The sequence below is a fragment of the Zea mays genome, chromosome 7, assembly GCF_902167145.1.
Source record: "Zea mays cultivar B73 chromosome 7, Zm-B73-REFERENCE-NAM-5.0, whole genome shotgun sequence".
NCBI classification, from domain to species: domain Eukaryota; kingdom Viridiplantae; phylum Streptophyta; class Magnoliopsida; order Poales; family Poaceae; genus Zea; species Zea mays.
This window is the reverse complement of record NC_050102.1, coordinates 64,672,445-64,693,487: the sequence shown is the minus strand read 5'-3', so window position 1 is coordinate 64,693,487 and position 21,043 is coordinate 64,672,445. Positions and strand designations below refer to the sequence as shown.

The 21,043-nt window shown below is 42.2% G+C and overlaps 1 pseudogene across 1 annotated transcript; it reads left to right on the top strand.

Annotated features, from left to right (window-relative positions):
• The first annotated feature begins 18,172 nt into the window (after nt 1–18,172).
• On the top strand, nt 18,173–20,008 carry LOC109940810 (40S ribosomal protein S4 pseudogene; annotated as a pseudogene). Its single transcript, NR_164645.1, has 4 exons — nt 18,173–18,205; nt 18,292–18,588; nt 19,290–19,367; nt 19,669–20,008. The product of NR_164645.1 is annotated as a 40S ribosomal protein S4 pseudogene (transcript).
• Nucleotides 20,009–21,043: the final 1,035 nt, after the last annotated feature.

Here is a 21,043-nt window from a genome sequence, read left to right as displayed (position 1 = left end):
TTCCAAGAGGCCCTACCGAATGCCACCCGCTGAGTTGGCAGAATTGAAGAAGCAATTGCAAGAGTTGCTGGATAAGGGATTTATTCGCCCAAGCACTTTGCCTTGGGGATGTCCAGCACTGTTTGTGAAGAAGAAGGATGAAAGCTTGAGGCTGTGTATAGATTACCGCCCTCTTAATGCGGTAACTATCAAGAACAAGTATCCTTTGCCTCGTATTGATGTTCTTTTTGACCAGTTGGTCGGGGCCAAGGTGTTTTCCAAGATAGACCTTCGCTCTGGCTACCATCAGATCAAGATACGAGCAAGTGATATTCCGAAGACGGCATTCTCAACCAGATATGGGCTATATGAATTCTTGGTGATGTCATTCGGGCTGACAAATGCACTAGCATATTTCATGTATCTGATGAATTCTGTTTTTATGCCGGAATTGGACAAGTTCATGGTGGTTTTCATCGATGATATTCTGGTGTACTCAAAGAACGAAGAAGAACATGCCGGGCATTTGCATGTAGTGCTTCAACGTCTGCGAGAGCACCACCTTTATGCCAAGTTATCCAAGTGTGATTTTTGGCTAAAGGAAATCAAATTTTTGGGTCACACTATCTCTCAGGCAGGAATAGCTGTTGATCCTAATAAAGTGCAAGAGGTGATGAACTGGAGGCCACCAACGACTATTCGCCAGATTCGGAGTTTTCTGGGATTGGCTGGTTATTACCGAAGATTTATTCCGGACTTCTCTCGAATTGCGAAGCCTATAACTAAGTTGCTGAAGAAAGAAGTCAAATTTGTTTGGAGTCAGAAGTGCGAGGATGCCTTCCATGCATTAAGGCAGCATCTGACCACAGCACCAGTATTGGCGCAACCCGACAGCAGCAAGCCTTTTGATGTGTATTGCGATGCCTCTGGCACCGGGCTAGGTTGTGTCTTGATGCAAGACAACCGAGTCATTGCTTATGCCTCAAGAGCACTCAGGCCTCATGAGCAAAACTATCCCACTCATGACCTCGAGTTGGCAGCAGTGGTTCATGCATTGAAGATGTGGAGGCACTATCTAATGGGAACCCACTGCAACATCTTCACTGATCATAAGAGCCTTAAGTACATTTTTACTCAGGCTGATCTCAACATGAGGCAGAGAAGATGGCTAGAGCTGATCAAGGATTATGACCTGGAGGTACATTATCACCCAGGAAAAGCTAATGTGGTAGCAGATGCCTTGAGTCGGAAGTTGAATTGCAACTGTATTCTGATGGATTCTCGCATTAACACCTTGTGTGATGAGTTGAGCAAGATGCAAATTAAAGTGATTCCTTCTGGTTCTTTGTCTCACATTTCTGTTAAGCCAGCTTTGCAAGACCAGATTATCATGGCCCAGCTCAGTGACAAGGGAGTGCAAATTACCAAAAAGAATCTCCATTAGAAGGTTGAGAAGTATAATTGTTTCCGCCAAGATGAAAAGGGTGTGTTATGGTTCAAAAGCAGATTGGTGATTCCTAAAGACCAGGACCTCAAGATGAAAATTTTGGATGCGGCTCATCTCTCCAAATTCTCTATGCATCCGGGAAGCACCAAGATGTACCATGATCTGAAGCCTTTGTACTGGTGGACCAGAATGAAGAGGGAGATAGCCCAGTATGTATCAGAATGTGACACCTGTCAGAGGATAAAGGCAAGCCACTTGAAGTCAGCTGGAGCTTTGCAACCACTGTCCGTACCTTCGTGGAAGTGGGATGACATCAGCATGGATTTCATTGTGGGTCTGCCCAACACCTCTCGTCGTCATGATTCCATTTGGGTTATTGTGGACCGATTGACGAAAGTGGCACATTTTCTTCCTGTGCACACCACTGATAAGGCTCAAAAGTATGCAGAATTGTATATTGACCGGATCGTGTGTTTGCACGGATTACCTCGGACCATTGTTTCTGACCGAGGAGCCCAATTTGTTGCCAGATTTTGGGAACAATTGCAGGAGTCTTTGGGAACCAAGCTAATCAGGAGTTCAGCTTACCACCCACAGACTGATGGTCAGACGGAAAGGGTAAACCAAATTCTGGAGGATATGCTGAGAGCCTGTGCAATCGATTGTGGCAAGAACTGGGATAAGCACCTCTCCTTGGCAGAGTTTGCTTATAACAATAGTTATCAATCCAACCTAAAGATGGCACCTTTTGAAGCTCTCTATGGACGAAGGTGCAGGACACCACTCAATTGGTCTCAACCTGGAGAAAGAGAAGTTTTTGGACCTGATTTAGTGACTGAAGCCGAAAGGAAGGTCAAACTAATCAGGAAGAATCTAGAAGCTGCTCAGGCCAGGCAGAAGAGTTACCATGATAAAAGAAGGAAACCTCTCCAGTTCGAGGTGGGAAGTTTTGTATACCTCAAGGTATCACCCACCAAGGGAGTGCAGAGGTTTGGGATCAAAGGCAAGCTAGCCTCTCGTTACATTGGACCTTATGAGATCATAGAAGCATGTGGACCCGTGGCATACAAGCTGAAGTTACCTTCAAAGATGTCTGCCATTCACAATGTATTCCATGTATCTCAGCTGAAGAAATGTGTTCGATTGTCGACCGAGATCATAGCAGAGCCAGAATTGGAGATAGAGCCAGATCTATCGTACCAAGAGTACCCCTCCAAAATTTTGGATTGCAAGGAAAGATCAACTCGGGCTAAATCGATCAAGATGTACAAGGTCCAGTGGAGTAATCACTCAGAGGAGGAAGCTACTTGGGAAACCGAGGAATTCTTGAGATCCAACTTCCCCGATTGCCTACCTAATGAAGCTGGTACGTAATCACCCCCAACCCCTCCCCCTGCCCTTCGAATCTAATTTTCAAAAATATGATCTTAATTCAGAATGAAGTAACTATGAAGTAAAACTTAAAAGGACTTCCTTCTGAAGTTGCAAAGAGAATGACATTTGAAGAGCAATTTTACCCTAATAATAACAACAATCACCCATTTCCCATAAGTCTCACCCTTCGCTTCACCCTAGGAGGACTCTGGCCCGAATCTCGGGACGAGATTCCTTTAAGGGGGGAAGGCTGTGACACCCCAGTGTCACCTAGGGTTTCTCTCAAAATGCCAAACCAAGAACCATTATTTCATGTGAACCAAAGTAAGCATGAGCATCAAATTAACTTAAATAATAAAGAGTTCACCAAGTATATACTTAAAAGTATCATGATCAAAACAATTGAGTCTTTTAAAAAGGTAAGAATGTGCAACCCTAATAAAAACCCTAAGTGAGCCCTATGAGCAAAATTCAAGAAAATAAGGAAAAGGGTATGAAAAATTTAAAATTATGACTTGAGCCAATTATAAAAATTGAAGTATATTTAATAAGCAACAAGAAAGGTTGAGAAAGCTTGGCCAAAATAACTCAAATAAAACCCCAAATCAAGCTTCTCATGTGGGGACTTAATGGGAATTCTGAATTTCAGAATTCTGAAATTCAGACCTTGAGCCAAAGATCAGGGATGTTCACCTTGATCCCTAACTCGAATCCTAATGGCCCCATTAACAAAATTGTGTCTAACTAACCCCTCTGTCGTGTGCCAGAAGATGGCATTGGGACGCGAGACCTAGACACGACAAAACCCTAGATTTGCCTCGGGTTTGAGCAGGGAGACACACCGGATTTCCTGGCTCCATATCTCTGCAACCAGTAGGAAAAATCCTATGACCCCCACACAAGATCGGTAGCTTGTAGGGAGGAGAAGAGGTTTTGTGCACTGACCAAGGCGAGAGCAGGCTCGGATGAGCGACCACACGCGCCCGAACTTGGGTACAACGCACGGGCACACGTGTTCGACCCTGGTCGGCACGCCAGAGCTCGCCCAACCCGCGCGCGCGCTCGCCCCGGCGTCCGGTCAAGTCCGCCACGCGCCCTTGCCCTCGGCCACGCCCGCCCGCGCCTATAAAGCCTCCCCGGGTGCGCCTCACTTCGCCCCGCACTCATCTTCATCGGCCGGCCACTTTCCCTTAGCTCCGGCGAGCTTAATTCCGCCTGCCATTGCCGCAAGAGCTTCGGCCACCGTGGCCAGCCCACTCCAGCCACCCTCGTGTCGAGCCAGTGCTTCGGCTAGCTCCTCCAGTGGCCCGTGAAGCTTGCCAAGCCCTTGGACCCGGCCGGACTTCACCGGAGGCCCGAGATCGACCTCACCGGACTTCGGTATTCTGCCGCCACGCGTGGACCCAGCTATCCAGTGAGTCTCCGACCAATTCCTTGCGCCCATATCTTCTCTGGCATCCCATGAACCTCTCTGACCCATCCAATTCCTCTATCTCGCCGTGACCAGGCCGGACTCCTCGCCGCCGACGAGCATCCCCGCCTGCGTGCGTGGACCGACCGACTCCGGCCATCTCTGACGGCGACCCGCACACCGTTGTGATCCCCAAGACCTCCCCTACGTCCTCGACCACTTCACCGGAGCAACCTCGCCGTCGGTAAGCCCCTCCGCCCTTTCTTCCGTCGCAGTTACTGTTTGAGTTAGACGAAGGACCTCGGGTTAGGATTTGTAGAACCCGAGGGGTTTTCTGTAACGTCAGTGACTCATGTGAATAGTAGCCTAAGGACTGATCCGCGAAGAAAACTTAGAAAACCCGCCAGGGACCCCAGTGCAAAGTGGATTTCCATTTAATCAATTCTGTTAATCTTTTTTAATGACCAGAGAACTTAGAAAATCCATAACTTCATGAAATCTTAATAAAAAGTTGTCAAACTAATTTTGCTAGCTCCTGAATATTATGGACTATCATTTAAAAATGATAAACCCTATGCTTTCTGTTCTGAATTTTAGAGTTTAAAATTAAAAACAGAAACGTACCAAACCTTGTTTAATTAAGGAAAATTAGTTTTTCTTCTGTACTGAACCTAAGAAAATTTGTAGGTATTCAAACCTCATTTAGACACTGTTTAAAAATAGTAGGAACCCTAGCATTGAAAAATATGATGTGCTTATTCATTTAAAGCTATTTTGCCCAAAAATTAGGAAAAATCAGAAAGGCATTAGAAAGTAATGAACAGTGAGTAAAATTATTTTTTCTAGTTTGCTTAAGTAACAGGGAACCTAGGAAAAATAAAGAGACCATTAGTCCAGATCAGTTTTAAATTAAAATGTTTTATTTAGCCTTATTTGGACTAAAAATCAATTATTAGAGTTACAAAACTATAACCAAAATGAGTAATAAAAATCCAGTGGACTTACAACCACAAGAGCCCCACTACAAAAATAAAGAACACCTCAGCCCAACTTTTTAAGTAAGGAAAATAAATATAAAATGCTAATGAGGCATTTTCCAAATAAATCTTGAACAACCCCTAATGATGTGATAATGGGCAACCAAAAATTGACTAAGTCCATGATGAGATAAACCATTAGAGAAAAATGCAAACCCATGAAAAAGAAGTAAACTCATACCTATTGTTAGTATTTTATGAGAAAGGACACTTAATTCAAATAATGCATACCACCCCTTCCTTTAAGCAAAAAGATGCCAAACTTCAGAATGATTGCTCTTGCACAAAACAATAACTAAGAAAAATGAGAACTCTGTTGTTTGATATTTTTCAAATATAGTGGTAGTAGAAAGCACCTACTTGGCTAGAAACTTGAGAAAACCATAGAAAAATAATTAAAAGGTATTAATGACTAGAAATTTGTATCAAGTCATGTTATAACACCTAAAAGCCAGCAAAAATAAGTTTTAGAGAATTACCCACTGTTAAATAATAATTGTAGTTCAAAGCACCCCTTCTGCCCTAGAATTTAATAATTTTTTCCAGAGAAAACTATTCACTTTCTGATCCCCAAATTTTGAGACAGAGAAACATACACCGGTACCAAGCCACTGTAATTTTTGCAGAATTTTTAGAATTTTATAAAAGCAACTTGTAGTTCAAACTCAGTCCAAAACATTAAAAAGAATAAAAGAGAAGGAAGGAAGGAATAAACCTCACCCCAATAAGCCTAATTTGAGAACTTATCAATTCTCCCTAAGACTTAAAAAGAATTCAGTGGAACCCCAAAAATAAACCTACCACTTACCTTAGCTAAGTTCGACCCAATTTACCAAGTATACCACCCAAGGGACTTACATAAGCAAAGTTAACCTTGTTTAACTCCAGAAGATCATACACCTTTAAGTTGTAATTTCTAAAAGCACATATCATATCATGCATATATCTTACGCATTGCATTTATTAGATTGTAATCTTGCCGACGGAGAGTATGTGATCATCCCCGAGCAAGGACCTGTCCAAGAGGAGGACCAGGAGCAGGCTTCAGAGGCTGCTATTGAGGATCTCCCCGTAGCCCCAGCAATTGAAGGCAAGCCCCGGTTTTATGCATAACCGTATTATTATATGCTACTTTACTACACTTAATGCTTGTAGGATTGCAATGTGCACTTAAGTGTAGGAGTTGCTTGAAACCTCTAGTTGCATGAACTTAGTATTCCTTTTTGAGATGAATACTAGTATGCTAGGTCGAGTAACTGCTTGCTAATCAGGATCTCGGTAGAAGTCGAGTGATTTTTCTAGCACTCGCTCAAGGTCAGGAATTGATTGTATTCATCTTGATAACGGGATATATGTTAGTCTATGGACTTGGATCCAGGGAGGATGCCTTGTCCATGAGACGGGAAAAAGGAATTAAGGATTAATGTGTGGATACCCGAGTCAAGCTTTTGAACGTACTAAGCACATGCCGGGAAAAATGGTAACCGGTAAACCTAGTACCTGAGTGAAGCCGGGCGCGGACTTTATCCCTCATGCGACCTGAGACTGGGTCTCCCATGCTAGCTATGGTGGGTACAAGTGCGGTCACTGCACGGCGGCAGCCGGGGTCAGTGGATCATTGTATGCCAAGGCGGTGAGGCCTGGACGCGAACGGGGAATCGATGGGGACGGTTGTCATGTGTGGGGTCAGAGTACCCTGACATGCCGTGTGTTTAGGTTTACCTTGCAAGGTTAAAACTCGATTCGAATCGTCTGCTTCTCGCAGCTAATGAGACTGCTTGACCCCTTGTACTGCATCGAGTAAGAAGTGAAATGAGGTTACATGAGATAACTTGTTGATTGAACTAAATGCTTGTCACCATGTATGCTTAGAAGGAGCAAATCTAGCTAAGTTAATGATGATAGAATTTGAAAAGCTAAAAATTGATTTTAGAAACAGCTAGTGCTTTTGGCAAACCAAACCCCTCAGCCAAACAGCTGCATAGTCTAGAGGTGGAGGAGTAGACTCCTCACACCGGTTAAGTCTAGCTGAGTATTAGTATACTCAGCCTTGCTTGTGGCACAATTTTTGCAGGTACCATTCAGGAAATGGTCGATGGTCTGACTTGGCCTACCACCCTGCCACCGGGTTGGACGGTCGAGTGGGATGTTGCTCCCGTAGGAGAGGAGCACGAGGAGTAGTGGGCTAGGCCTTGCCCAGTTCCTCGATACTGACGACATCGATTATCCGCTGCACTTTATTTTGTGAACTTTAAATTGCTACTCAAAACTCTGGTTTATGTAATAATCCAGTACTTAAGTTGAGGTTTCCTGTTTTATTGTATTTCTTCTGTGACTCACCTTCGAGTGACATTGTGGAATTTGATCCTGGTTAAGTGGCTCTATCAGACTAGATCTGAGGGACTGACGGGTTATTCCGATTTAAGTGTGTTACGACCCTTGAGGCATGACTTAGGCACTTAAGCTGGAATAATTCGGGCGGTTCCGCCACATTACTGACGCAAAGTGTATTTTTGTACAAATCTGGTCACAAAAAATCTTGAACGTTTCAACATCAAATTGAGTTCCGTTGTCGACTATAATAGCCTTCGGCACACCGAAGCGACAAACAATATTTTGCTAGAAGAACTTCTATACTGTGGCCGAAGTTATTGTAGCTAGAGGTTTAACTTCGATCCACTTTGAGAAATACTCCACTGCTACTACAACATATTTTATGTTTCCTTGTGCTGGTGGAAGTGGTCCTAACAAATCTAGGCCCCATCTCTGCAATGGCCAAGTAGGTTGAATCAATTGTGTTAGAGACGAAGGTTGTTTATGGTCTCTGGCACACTTCTGACAGTTTTCACATTTCTGGACCAAGTCCGCTGTATCTGAAGCTGCCTTCGGCCAATAAAAACCTTGTCTAAAAACCTTTCCCAGTAGAGGCCTGGATCCAATGTGGGCTCCACACAGTCCTGCATGTATTTCCTTCATTAATTCTTGTCCTTCATTCCTGGAAAGGCATTTCAGCAATGGGGAACAAACTCCATGCTTGTATAACTCCCCTTCAATTATTACATAAGGTCTTGTTCTTGCTTCCATTCTCTTGTTATAAGCTTCATCGTCTGAGAGGCAGTTGCCTTGGAGGAAGGATATTATTTCGGTCCTCCAGTCTTAACTATGTACATGTGAGATTGTGAGCACTGCTCTTTCCATGAGCTCGATTGAGGGTGCTTTTATTGTTTCAAAAAATACTTTCGAAGGCAATGGGAGGCCCTGTGCCGCTGACTTTGCTAATTAATCTCCATGCACATTCTCTCCTCTAGCGATATTTTTTTATAGAAAATCACTCGAAAGAAGCTTCCAATCTTCGGATTACATCCAAATACTTTTCAAGCTTCGAATCTCTTGCCTTGCTACTCTTATCCATGTGGCCAAAAATAACTTGCGAATCAGTTTTAAGGATTGCCCTTCGTATTCCTAATTACCTTTAGTTTCCGAAGCCCTAAAAGAAGAGCTTCGTACTCGACAATGTTATTTGTACAGCTGAAGTATAACTTTATTGCATAACATGTTCTGACTTTAGAGGGTGCAACTAGGACAATAGGTGCTCCTGCACCGAAGGTCCACCAAGATCTGTCACAAAATACCGTCCAAGCTTTAGCATCTTTTGTCGCTTCTTCACCCTAAGCCCCTGGCTTCCAATCAGCGATGAAATCTGCTAACGCCTGAGATTGAATTGAGGACTTGTGCACGTAATCAATGGTGAACTCGTTAAGTTCCACAGCCCATTTTTCGATTCTTCCTGTAGCTTCTTTGTTCCTCATTATGTCTTTCAAAGGTCGCGATGAAGGCACTATTATGTGATAAGCTTGAAAGTAATGTCGAAGCTTTCTGGAGGCCATCAATATAGCATACAGTATCTTCTCCAACTCTGTGTAATTTTTCTTTAAAAGGCTGAGTACTTCAGAGACGAAGTATACTGGTGCTTGCTTTTTACCTGGCCCTCTTGTTTTTCTTGTACAAGTGCTTCACTAACCGCAGCATGGGAAGCAGCCACATATAGAAGTAACGGAGCTCCTGATGAAGGTGGGGTTAGAGTTGTTAGATCTATCAAATACTATTTCAGTTCTTCGAAGGCTTTTTGCTGAGTCGGACCCCACTGGAAGACTTCGGCTGATTTCAGTATTTCAAAGAAAGGTAAATTCCTCTCTGCTGATCTTGATATAAATCTATTCAATGATGCCAGCCTTCCTACCAACCGTTGAGCCCCCTTCTTTGAATTTGGTGGCTCCATCCGAAGGATAGCTCCGATTTTGCTTGGATTAGCTTCAATGCCTTTTGTTGATACCAGACAACCAAGAAACTTTCCCTTCTTCACTCTGAAGACACATTTTTCTGGATTTAACTTGAGACCAGCTTTTCTGAAATTAGCAAACGTCTCTTGCAAATCGGCAACATGATTTTCTTGTGCTTTTCACTATGATGTCATCTACATAAGTCAGCACATTCCTGCCAATTTGAGAGTGAAGAACCTTGGTAGTCATTCTATTGAAGCTTCCTCTAGCATTCTTGAGCCCCTCAGGCATCCGAAGGTAGCAATAGGTACCACTAGGAGTTATGAAGCTTGTCTTTGGCTCATCCTCCTTCTTCATCCAAATTTGGTGATAACCCGAGTAGCAGTCCAATAGACTCATGAGTTCTGAAGAAGTTGCAGCATCTACAAGGGAATCTATTCTCGGTAGTGGGAATTCATCCTTCGGACATGCCTTGTTGAGATCTATGAAATCGATGCACATTCTCCATTTCCCATTAGCTTTTTTCACCATGATAGTGTTGGCCAGCCACTTTGGATATGTTACTTCTCTGATAACGCCGGCACTTAGAAGTCTCTTCACTTCATTTTGTGCACCTTCGGCTTTATCATCGGACATTTTCCGAAGCCTCTACTTTCTTGGTCTGAAGGACGAGTCCACATTGAGCGAGTGCTCAATAACATCTCTATTGACACCGCAGAGATCATTGGATGTCCAAGCAAAAACATCTATGTTGTTAAACAAGAATCTTAACAAAGTTTTTTCCTGTTCATCAGACAGCTAGGATCCCAACAATACTTTTTGCTCTTCTATGTCTTCACACAAATGCATAGGCTTCGGTTGATCTGCTGAAGCAGCCTTCTCTCTTTTATGCTTATAATGCTGATAAGCTTCGGCTTCATCTATGTTATGAATAGCCTTCGAATCCGTCCAACTCCCTTCAGCTCTCCTGGTAGCTTCTTGACTCCCGTGTACTGCAATGGGCCCTTGTTCCCAAGGTATCTTCATGCATAGATATGTTGGATGAAGTATTGCTTCGAAGATATTGAGCGTCCCTCGACCAATAATTGCATTGTATGGATACTCCATATCAACAATGTAAAAGACAACCTGTTTTATTCTTGTGTTATGAACATAGCCGAAGGTAACTGGCATTGTTATCTTGCCAAGTGCTACAATCTGTCTTCCTCCAAAGCCACAAACACTACTATATATATGACTATTTAAGACACACCATTAAAGACTCATATAAGTACATTTTATAGAAGTGTCTTATATCATACGATGTTGAGTAAGATAAGACAATTGTTTGGAAATCCGTCTTAATTGGAAAAGTTTTTTGAGACAGTTACGTCGTAACAAATGTCTTATATTGATTTAAGACATGTTTTTATTATAAACTATCTCAAATAAGGATAGTATTTGAGTCATCTCTACTTTAACAACTGTCTTAGATGGCAATGAGCATTTGAGACACTTCTATGTATGAAACCATCTCAAATAAGAATACTAAGAGTCGTCTAGACTATAAGAACCGTCATAGATGTTAGTGAGTATACTAGACACTTATAAATATGGAACCGTCTTCACATGATAGTCTGACAAGACATATATGAAAAATGTAGCAAATAGTGAAATCACCTTGAGTTGATGATATATACAAATCGCTATCATTTTGTTTCCATCCCGCGACGCCTTCTCACCATACACACCCAATGCCTCCCTCGGGAACGACCACCGCCGCCCAATAATCATGGACTCCGAACCCCAAGAATCACCGCCGCCGGAGGCCATCTCACACCCAATGCATCTTTAAAATCCTAGTTGCTGAAATTGTATTTATCTGTGTATATTTGTATAGAAAAGAGAGAAGAGAAAATCTGAATTTTCTTGCCTCTACATGTCCATCTCCAACTAATCCTTATCTAGTGCACGTATGCGTCTTTAGAAAATTCATCTGCCGCTGTTTTCCTCAGCCTCATCCTTCTCCACGATCTCGCGTCCAACTCCTCTCTCTCCCCAAACAACCGGATCTCCACCTCGCCATGGCCGCTGCTCCCTTCACGCAGGCCACTCTCTTCCCCGCGCGACGCTCACCCAGCCGAGCTCCTTCCCTGCAGCTCCCCATGGTCGTCCCTCCCTCCTCCCTCCCCATGGCCGACGGCCTCACCTTCCATGGCTTCCAAGATCTGCTCGACATCCATCCTAGCGTGCGCCCCTGCTTCCTGTTTCCTGGTGGCCGACGCCCCTCCCTGAAGCTCGCCCCTGCCCTCTGTCCAGCGCCCTCCTTGCTCCTTCCCATGGTGTGGACGCCAGCCCCCTCTTTTGTTGCCATGGATAGCCCCTCTCCCATCTCCTTCCCTCTCCAACCCTAGCCCCCCTCTGCTGTCTGCCTTTCCCATGCCAGCACTTTCCCATGGCCGAGTTTCCCCTATGCTTGATGCATGGCGCCTAGGTACAGCAGCAACACGTTGGATCTTTGCAACCATGGTGAGACCAGCTGCCTGCGCTATGTTTATTACTCACCAGTGCCTATGTTTGAGTATTAATTGTGTATGTTTGTGTGTGTTGATGGTGGAGGTAAATCCCGGAAGATTTAGATAAGGAGAAGAAGGTTTTAGCGGGGTACCTGTCACATGTTCGATGATATGCTCGAACTGGTGGCCGTCATCGTTCTTGCTAAAAATCAAGTCAGATCATGAGGTGGTGAGCCAAGTCGTTTCTCTGGCTATTTAGTTAATGAATGGTTTGGTTAGATAATTATCGTTGTAGTTGTGTTCGATGTATATATGATGAAATGATTTTTGTTGGTGTTATGCTAATGCGATGATATGTGGATATGTGTGTGCTTGTGTGAGGAAGCAGAACTCTAGGTTTTTCGTAAAGAGGACAGCCGTGCGATGCGTGCTAGGTGTTTGTGTTGATAATGCTCTTGTGATTACCAAATGTGGTGTGATGTGGGATTCGGATTTAAAATGCAAGATTAGGTGAAGTATTTGTGTTCTAGACAATAAAATAGATGTAGCCTTTAATTGGGTTAAGCAATTTCTATATATGTGAGGATTATGGTCATGCTCATAGAAGTATAATTGAATAAGTTCTATGTTCACCAAATATATGTTGTAATAAATTTAACCCATTTGTAAGATGTTGGTTATGAACCTTGATAAAAATTGGAATGTTTGCTGTTTGGACCTGCTGTTTGGACTGTGTCCAGTTTTAGTATGTAGATAGTTTAGTGAAGTTGTCATGGGCATCATAGGGAGCGAGAGGCAACAGCCAGGCTGGGATAAGGCTAGAGAATAAGATTGAGATGAGCTAGGATAAGGCTAGAGAATAAGATTGAGATGAGAGAATTGTGGAGAGTTGGTTAGCAGTAGATAAGTCCAAGAAAGTAGGAGTTAGTTGAGAGTTTGTAGGAGAAGTTGGTTAGCCATAGGGCTATTTATAAGCCGCATGGCAGCAGGGAATAAATCAAGCAAGATCATTATCAAACCAATCTCTCTCTCCCTTGCAATGACCCTCTCAAGCGCCTAGGGCTGCTACCCTAGAACCAAGCCTGCGGCAGAGGGGTATAACCTCGCCGGAGAAGACAGCTATCCCCATGGACCGAATGACACCTGGTATCAGCTCCAGGTTATCCTCACCACCTGGTATCAGCTCCAGGTTATCCTCAGCAGCTGGTATCAGCTCCAGGTTATCCTCACCACCACCAGCCGCCCATCCCTCACCACCACCAGCCGCCGCACCATCTGCTGCCGCAACGCCCTCCCACCCGCCCTCTCCAACTCTAGATGCATTCACTCGGCTCGAAGAGAAGTGGGACCAATTCGTTGTGATGTTCCACCGCTACAAGGAGAAGACAGAGAAGGAACTCCAAGCAGCGGTGCGGCTTCAGGCGGCAGCGCGAGGGTTCCTGGCACGCCGCCAGGTACAGTCCCTTCGTGGGGAGAAGCACCTTGCTGTGGCCTCCAGGGCCACCCCATGGCCGTCATCACATGAGCAGGCCGTGGTGCGCCTGCAAGCCGCAGTGCGCGGCTTCCTTGTTAGGCGGGCGGTGCGGAAGCTGCACTTGTTGATCAGCTCATCGCTGCACCAACTCGCAGCCTGCGCGCCCAACCACCAGGTCTCGTCTATACTTTTTGAACCCACTGCAGAAGTCGAGATCTGGGTATGCAGCCCCCCTGCACGGCCAAAGAGGGTCGTCTCCATTCGGGCAACTGCCTTGGTGCTGGACAGACCCAACATAAGAACGGGCTGGTTCCTCCTTCACCTGTCATCCAACGTGAAGTCCGCAGTTCAGCTCTTTCCTTGGGATCCAGGAGGACAGGAGGACATAGCTGGAGTTCAAATTTATATTTTAGTTCGACAATTATTTTGTATTTTCGTCTTAAATAATAAAGGTAAGCCGAGATGTAAAAGGCTTAACCTTAAGTCGTGTCAGGTAAGTCTATGGCAGCTCGAGGTCGAGCTGGTCCTCAAGGGAGGGGGAGATGTCATGGGCATCATAGGGAGCGAGAGGCAACAGCCAGGCTGGGATAAGGCTAGAGAATAAGATTGAGATGAGCTGGGATAAGGCTAGAGAATAAGATTGAGATGAGAGAATTGTGGAGAGTTGGTTAGCAGTAGATAAGTCCAAGAAAGTAGGAGTTAGTTGAGAGTTTGTAGGAGAAGTTGGTTAGCCATAGGGCTATTTATAAGCTGCATGGCAGCAGGGAATAAATCAAGCAAAATCATTATCAAACCAATCTCTCTCCCTTGCAATGACCCTCTCAAGCGCCTAGGGCTGCTACCCTAGAACCAAGCCTGCGGCAGAGGGGTATAACCTCGCCGGAGAAGACAACCCCATGGACCGAAGGTCCATGACAGAAGTAAACCATGTTTTATGTAGAAGTGTTATATATAAAAGTTGTAGATGACTTCTTTATCTTGCTTGTGCTAAAATTTCATGACCATAGGTCTTGTAGTTTAGAAGTTATGATTTTTCCAAGTCCAGTTTCAGAATCTGTCCAAATTCTGTACAGGTTTCGAAAATTGGATTGTTTGGCTAAGTTAAAATGAGAATCAGTCATTAGAAATTATAGAAGAATTGTAGTACTTTCCTTAAGATTTCCAACAAATTTTGGATCACCCTTTTTGGTGATCTATAAATTAAGTTACAGCTGTTTGAGTTAGAATCTCTGAATCTGTCCCAATTTGGACAGCAGAGCCTTTCTCATGTTTTCTGACCTTGATATATATTAAATTAACCTGGGATGTTCATAAATGAATTGTAGATAATTCTATTAGCTTTCTAAAAAGTCTAGGATCACCTGATTTGGATGTCTGAAACTCCAGTTATGAATTTTTGAAGTAAGTAGTCGAATTCTGTCCAAATCTGGACAGAATTTACGTTTAGCATTGTTTGACCATTCTAAATGTCAAGTCTCACTGTGATGATAATACAAAAGTTGTAGAGGACTTCTTAAGCTTTCTAGAAAGTCTTAGTTCACGATTTTTGGATGAATATTTTGTAAGTTATGAGCAAAACCGCTGACTGTTGTACCAATATTTCCTCTGTCCAGAGCATCCGTGGTACAACAAGCCCCAAACCCCCAAAAAATGATAGCGCTAGAAATTCAAGATAAATAATTGATTACACCACATTGTTTGAAGAATGAGGAGACTCAGAGCCGAGCTTCTTAACTTGCAGACTGAGCTGGAAAGAAAGAGAGCAAAAGCACTAGAAGAATACAACCAGGACATGACCAGGATCAACAAAATCGCTAGAGGAGCAAGGTCAATGGCAGAGGTTATACAAGTAATGAATTTAAAGGTCAGTGGCAGGAGACTATCACTGTTGCGCACTTCACATTCTATATAAATAATATTAAAAGTGTATCGTTTCCAGTCAGTGTAAGTATCATACTACTGCAGTGTTGAAATCAAAAACCTTATTATGTGGTGTTGAACTGATTACTGCAGATATGCATGCAGAAATATCTTCATGACCAAGCTAGCAATGAATTTCTACCGTCATTATAACTAGGAGAAGTGAAGCGAGAAGTGAGTCTTGATGTTTCCTAGATCATATGCCAGTCATTGTTACATCTTCTAAGACTATATTGCGTCACCTGCAGGTTGATGGAAGGCATTCCAGTGATGGGTGATGAAATTTTCTACCCTACCAAATATTGTAGGTTTTATATAGTCCTCACTCCTCAGTCCCCACCTGCTTAAATTTGATCTATTCTATTTTGAAATTTTCAAAATTTGTCTAAGAGCACTAAAATTTGGCTTACATCTCTCTGGTAACTATAGACCTAAGCATCCATAGATTGTGTTTTAACACATGCTGGTCTGCACCGCACAGTCTTCAGTCTACACACATACAATAGGAAGTGTGATGTCTACTGCTCTTGTATTCCTGTTATGCACCAGGACAAGTGTTTTTGGGCAATTGTTTGGTCTTTTTATGTTGGTGTATGCAGGTTCTTAAAGGCAAGCCCATACAATAGGAAGTGTGATGCCTACAGCTTCGACATATGCTTAATGCTTGTGGGAAATCTACTTCTGTGACATGCCATATCCGGACCTCATCCACCGTTGTTCATCAGGTCTGTTTTCAGTTTCTGGATTCACTGCTGATGGTCGTTCACACACAGACCATATACTGGGCAGAACATATCAATGGTACTTTGTGTGCGCATGCATATGTCCAACCTTCACTAGAACCTTATGGTTTCCATCTGTTTGTGTGTGCAGAACCTGTGACCTGACATCCTTGTTGTTGCCCAAGCCCAATGGCGAACATCATCCGCAAGTGCTGGGACCCGAACCTGGATAAGCGCCCTGACATGGATGAGGTGGTGCGGTTGTTGGAGGCCCTCGACACAAGAAAGCGCGGTGGCATGACACCAAAAGGCCAGGCGGGCGGGTATAAACCTTTTGGATCTTATTAACCAAAGAGATACGACTTTGGGCTATGGTTAGCTCAGCTCCAATCTAGAATCCCTAGGGAACCCCAAGAATTCTTGGTATACGTTCATTCCAATCCTCAATTCTCTTTTCGAGATTCAGCGATAGTGAATCAATTGAACGTGTTTTGAAGATTTGTTCTACTTTTGGAAGACCTTGCATTATATCACTGGATCTCGATTTTTCATATATAAATGTAACTAACCTATCGCCTTTATAAAGTCCTTAGAACCAACACTTTCCAGCGGCCCTCCTCTCCTTGCTTATACCATACTATAAAATTGGAGCCAGATCTAGGCCTTTGTTTGGTGAAAGTGAGACATGTTGAGATTACAATTGATTATAACAATATCTTGATGTTGTTTCCTAAATCACTTTTTCTCACTTGACATACATTGTTGAATCTTCTAACATGCCCAAGGCGCTTGAATAGGTGCAGAGTTTTTTGTGGGTGAAGCTAGGCTTTTTGGAGTTATCTGCTTGTGTCATCGGTTGCGAATGTTTGTAGCTAAATTCTGTGAGGTGGTAAGGGATTGTCCTAGCTATTTTCTTGGTTCCACGTTTAACACTGCCATACATTTCTTCTGTTGGTAAAGTAATCCACTTTCTGTTTGAAATTTCGAAGTTATGTACATGCATATGCTTGTTACAGCATGTTGGAGGAACTCTAGAAAAAGCTGGTGAAATTCTCTGCATGGACAATGGCTTGAGTATTGCACAATGGTTCTAATTCTGCATAGGGGTGAGTATTACATCAGGCCATGGTCACATCTGTTGCTAAACTACATTACACAATATAAAATAGTGAGTACAACTCTGCCCTTCTTATTTAGTTGTGCTCTTCCTGCACACCTTTTCTTTAAGACGTTTTTGTCTCTCAGTGGACAGTACCTGGGTTAGGGAAATATGTTTTCTTCACATGCATAGTTTCAGCACGATCGATCATGTTCATGTTGTGAACAACCTTTTTTGTTGGAGTTCAAACTTCAAACATTTATGCAGAGCTTTCATTATATCCCTAGCTTTTGATGACCTACATGTATATTGTATTTCAAAGCTGTATTCTGATCGAAACCTGATCCTAACTTGAGTATGGTGTCTTTGTAACAACAAATTGTTCTATGATCATGCTGAGTTTGTTTATATGAATTGGTTGCTGCATCAACGAATTTTTTTTACTCATTGTAAACTACAAATTCATATGATTATATGATTATGTGAAAGCCATAGCGCCCGATAGGGCGCAACTTTATTCTAGTATATTTAGAACTGCTACTTTTAGCTACCTCTACATTTCTGCTAAAAATGCTTGAATGAAGGCATTATTAGTCTATAATTTTTTAGATAGCCAACATCTGCTAAATCCTATGTATTCGACATTGTGTGTCCTAATCTCCCCTTATAAAAAATAACTACATGACTGCATTCTTAATGTAACACTTTTTTTTACAGATAAATTTCAATTACTATACTTCTAGAAAATAAACAAGGTCCAACGTTGTTTGCTTTCCATTTCCCTTCTACTCTGATATTATGTGATTTGGTTTATTCATATTACTGTCCATAGCATATTTGTTGTGCACACAGTTATAAATTCGTTTTCTCGACACTGCATAGGCAAGGGGGAAATCTTCTTATAGATCTGTTCCGTCACTGTGACAATCCTTTGGGAGAGAAACAAGTAAACAACCCTTTTTTCCATGTATGATCCCATTATTTGTCTCGCAGAATTACATGAACATGATGCCTCGCAATGTAGTTTTGAACTTCACTGCATTTTTCTTGCAGAAAACTCCATCTGGAAGTGCACGACAGCCACTACAGTTGACTAACGATGTAACCAAGATGATGCAAAAGCATCAGTTGGAAACGCCACAGTTCCATCAGACCCGGTTTTCCGTTTTACTGAATGTACCGAGGAGCATAGAGAAGTGTGTGACATAACTAATACATGCCTTCCTTATTCCTCTGCTTCTCCCTTTCCCTTTCTTAACAGTTTATTTTCACGTTGTTGCTGGAATCCATCTAAGAGATGTCTCCTTTTTAATTCCTCATTCTTGGCTGCTTGCTATGTTGGATGATCAGGTATGTGGTCTGCCTTCTCTAATAACATTATTGTTTGTTCACTTTTCTTTGTGCTTCCAAAAACACATTGCACTACATTACCTCATTTATACACATTTGCATAATACAGTATGTCAAAGTGCAGCTTTTTAGAACATATGCAAGCATATACCTCTCAACTATAACCTCTTAACTATGGGCACATATCCTGATGAATGGTCTAAATTTTTTAATATGAAAAACTTACAATCTGTTGGTATTAGTTTCATGTGGTGTGAGTAACTAATCATCATCCACAATAACAAACCAAACTTCTCATATGTATTACTATTTTCCACTACAAAAATTGAAACTCATGCATGTCTTTTCCCCCTCCTTTTCCATCTCCCTTTCTTATCGTTGCATGTTTCATTACTGCTACTGAGTACCATCCTTATATCCTTATTTCCTAATTGTTGTGGTGCATGTACATGTTTTTTTTAAAAACAAATTCCGAATTGGTTATTGCTGTTAGAACTCATCTGAGTGCTACCTTCTCATATGCTCCTTTTTTCTCTCTGGCTGTTATGTTAAAGGACCAGATACAAGCCAATCTTCCCTTCAAATTACAGTTCAATTATTTTATATCTGGCTTCTGCAAGACACTTCAAAAAAATTATAACAGCATGTGGTCCCTATACACCTATTTTGGTTGCTGATTTGTGGTGTCATTTTTTTGGCAGATGTCATTTCCATCCCTAAGACAAACAAGAACTACAGGCTGCTTCCGTCTTCACCCAATCAGGGATGAGGATGCCAAGGTTAGCTCAATTCTCTTACACATCATCTCTCATTGTTCTAGTTGAGCATGATGATCTTGGTAACTGTGTGAGGTTGCTGTTTTTCATTAGTAGATCTGTGTACCTTATCCTTGCTATACAGTCCATATATGTTGTGCGCATGAAAGTCTTGCATTGAAAATGTCATGTGCTACAATCGTTAGGACTATTAATAGATGTTGCTCTATCTATCTATCTATACAGTTACATCACTGGAAATTCAGATGCCCTTTCATAGTATGCCTGTAAAATGCTCACTACTTTTCTATTGGTTTGTTTGCAGTTCAAGCTCTGCAACGGGAGGTCTGTTCAGTTTGACGTCGGCAACGTGGTCATGGTGACCGGCGGGAGGAACATCGGGCATGTAGGAGTGATCAAGAACTGGGAGAAGCACAAGGGCATCTTCGAGGTCATCGACGTGCTACTTGGAGCTTTTTGCATGCTATGTCTAGTTTTCTCCTATTTGTTGTACAGGTAAAGATAGAATGGAATTCAAATTTGGTGGTCGCAAAAGTGTGGAGACTTGAATTCATATAAAGTTAGGCTTAACATTAGTGCAAACAGTTGTATTTTAGTTTAGATTTAGAGTACACTTATGTATGCCTTGTTTGACAATGCTTATTTATGATATATTGAATGGTACTTATTTATATTATATTAATTATAATGTTGTTCAATATATGTGTATGTATATTTCTCTTTCAAATTATTATAACGTGATGTCTGAACAAATGATTATAAATTGAAGAATGTACTGTCGTGAGTCATTTCGTTTAAATCTTAATAAGACGGTCACCAAAATGTCTAATATCAGTCTCCTAAATAAGACGGTTTCTAAAACGTCCATTATTAGTAACCTAAATAAGATGGTTTTCCTATTGTAATCGTCTATTATTGTAGGATATTCGAGACGGTTTGATAAATAGTTTATGACATTTAATGTTTGTATTCTCTATGGTTCTTTAGAAGCAGTGTCTTAAAAAAACCTAATTCAAGACGGTTTATCAGACAAAATGACTTAAACAAATACCTTTTTCAGACAGTTTATCAGACAAAATAACTTAAACAAATACCTTTTTCAGATGGTTATAAATTAAAAACTGTCTTATATAATATCTTTTAAGACGGTTTATAACCATCTTTAATGTGAGACATCTTTTGCGACTCCGTCAAATTTGGACACTTCATAAGCGTCTTAATAACTGAAAATTAACCGTCTCATATAACATGATTTGTAGTAGTGAAAAAGGGTGTGTTGCATCATGTATCTTATCCTCTGACTCTTGCATTTGCCTGAAAGCCTTTGCAAAGATGATATCCGCTGCACTGCCTGTGTCCACTGAGACATTGTGAACCAAAAATTCCTTGATAACACAAGATATTACCATTGCATCGTTGTGAGGATAATCCTTAAACTGCAGGTCTTCTTGAGAGAAGGTAATTGGAATATGAGACCACTTGGACTTGATGAAGGGTCCTTGCACCCCAACATGGTGTACCCTTCTCTGTGCTTCTTTCTTCTACTTCTTGTTGGCTGGTTCAGAACTTGAGCCGCCTGTTATTGGGAGCACCAGCTTTGTGGCCGAAGGTGCTACAGCTTGGTTGTTGTGCGAAGCCATCGTCGCAACTGTGGAAGTGAGTTCACCGGAGGTGGGAGC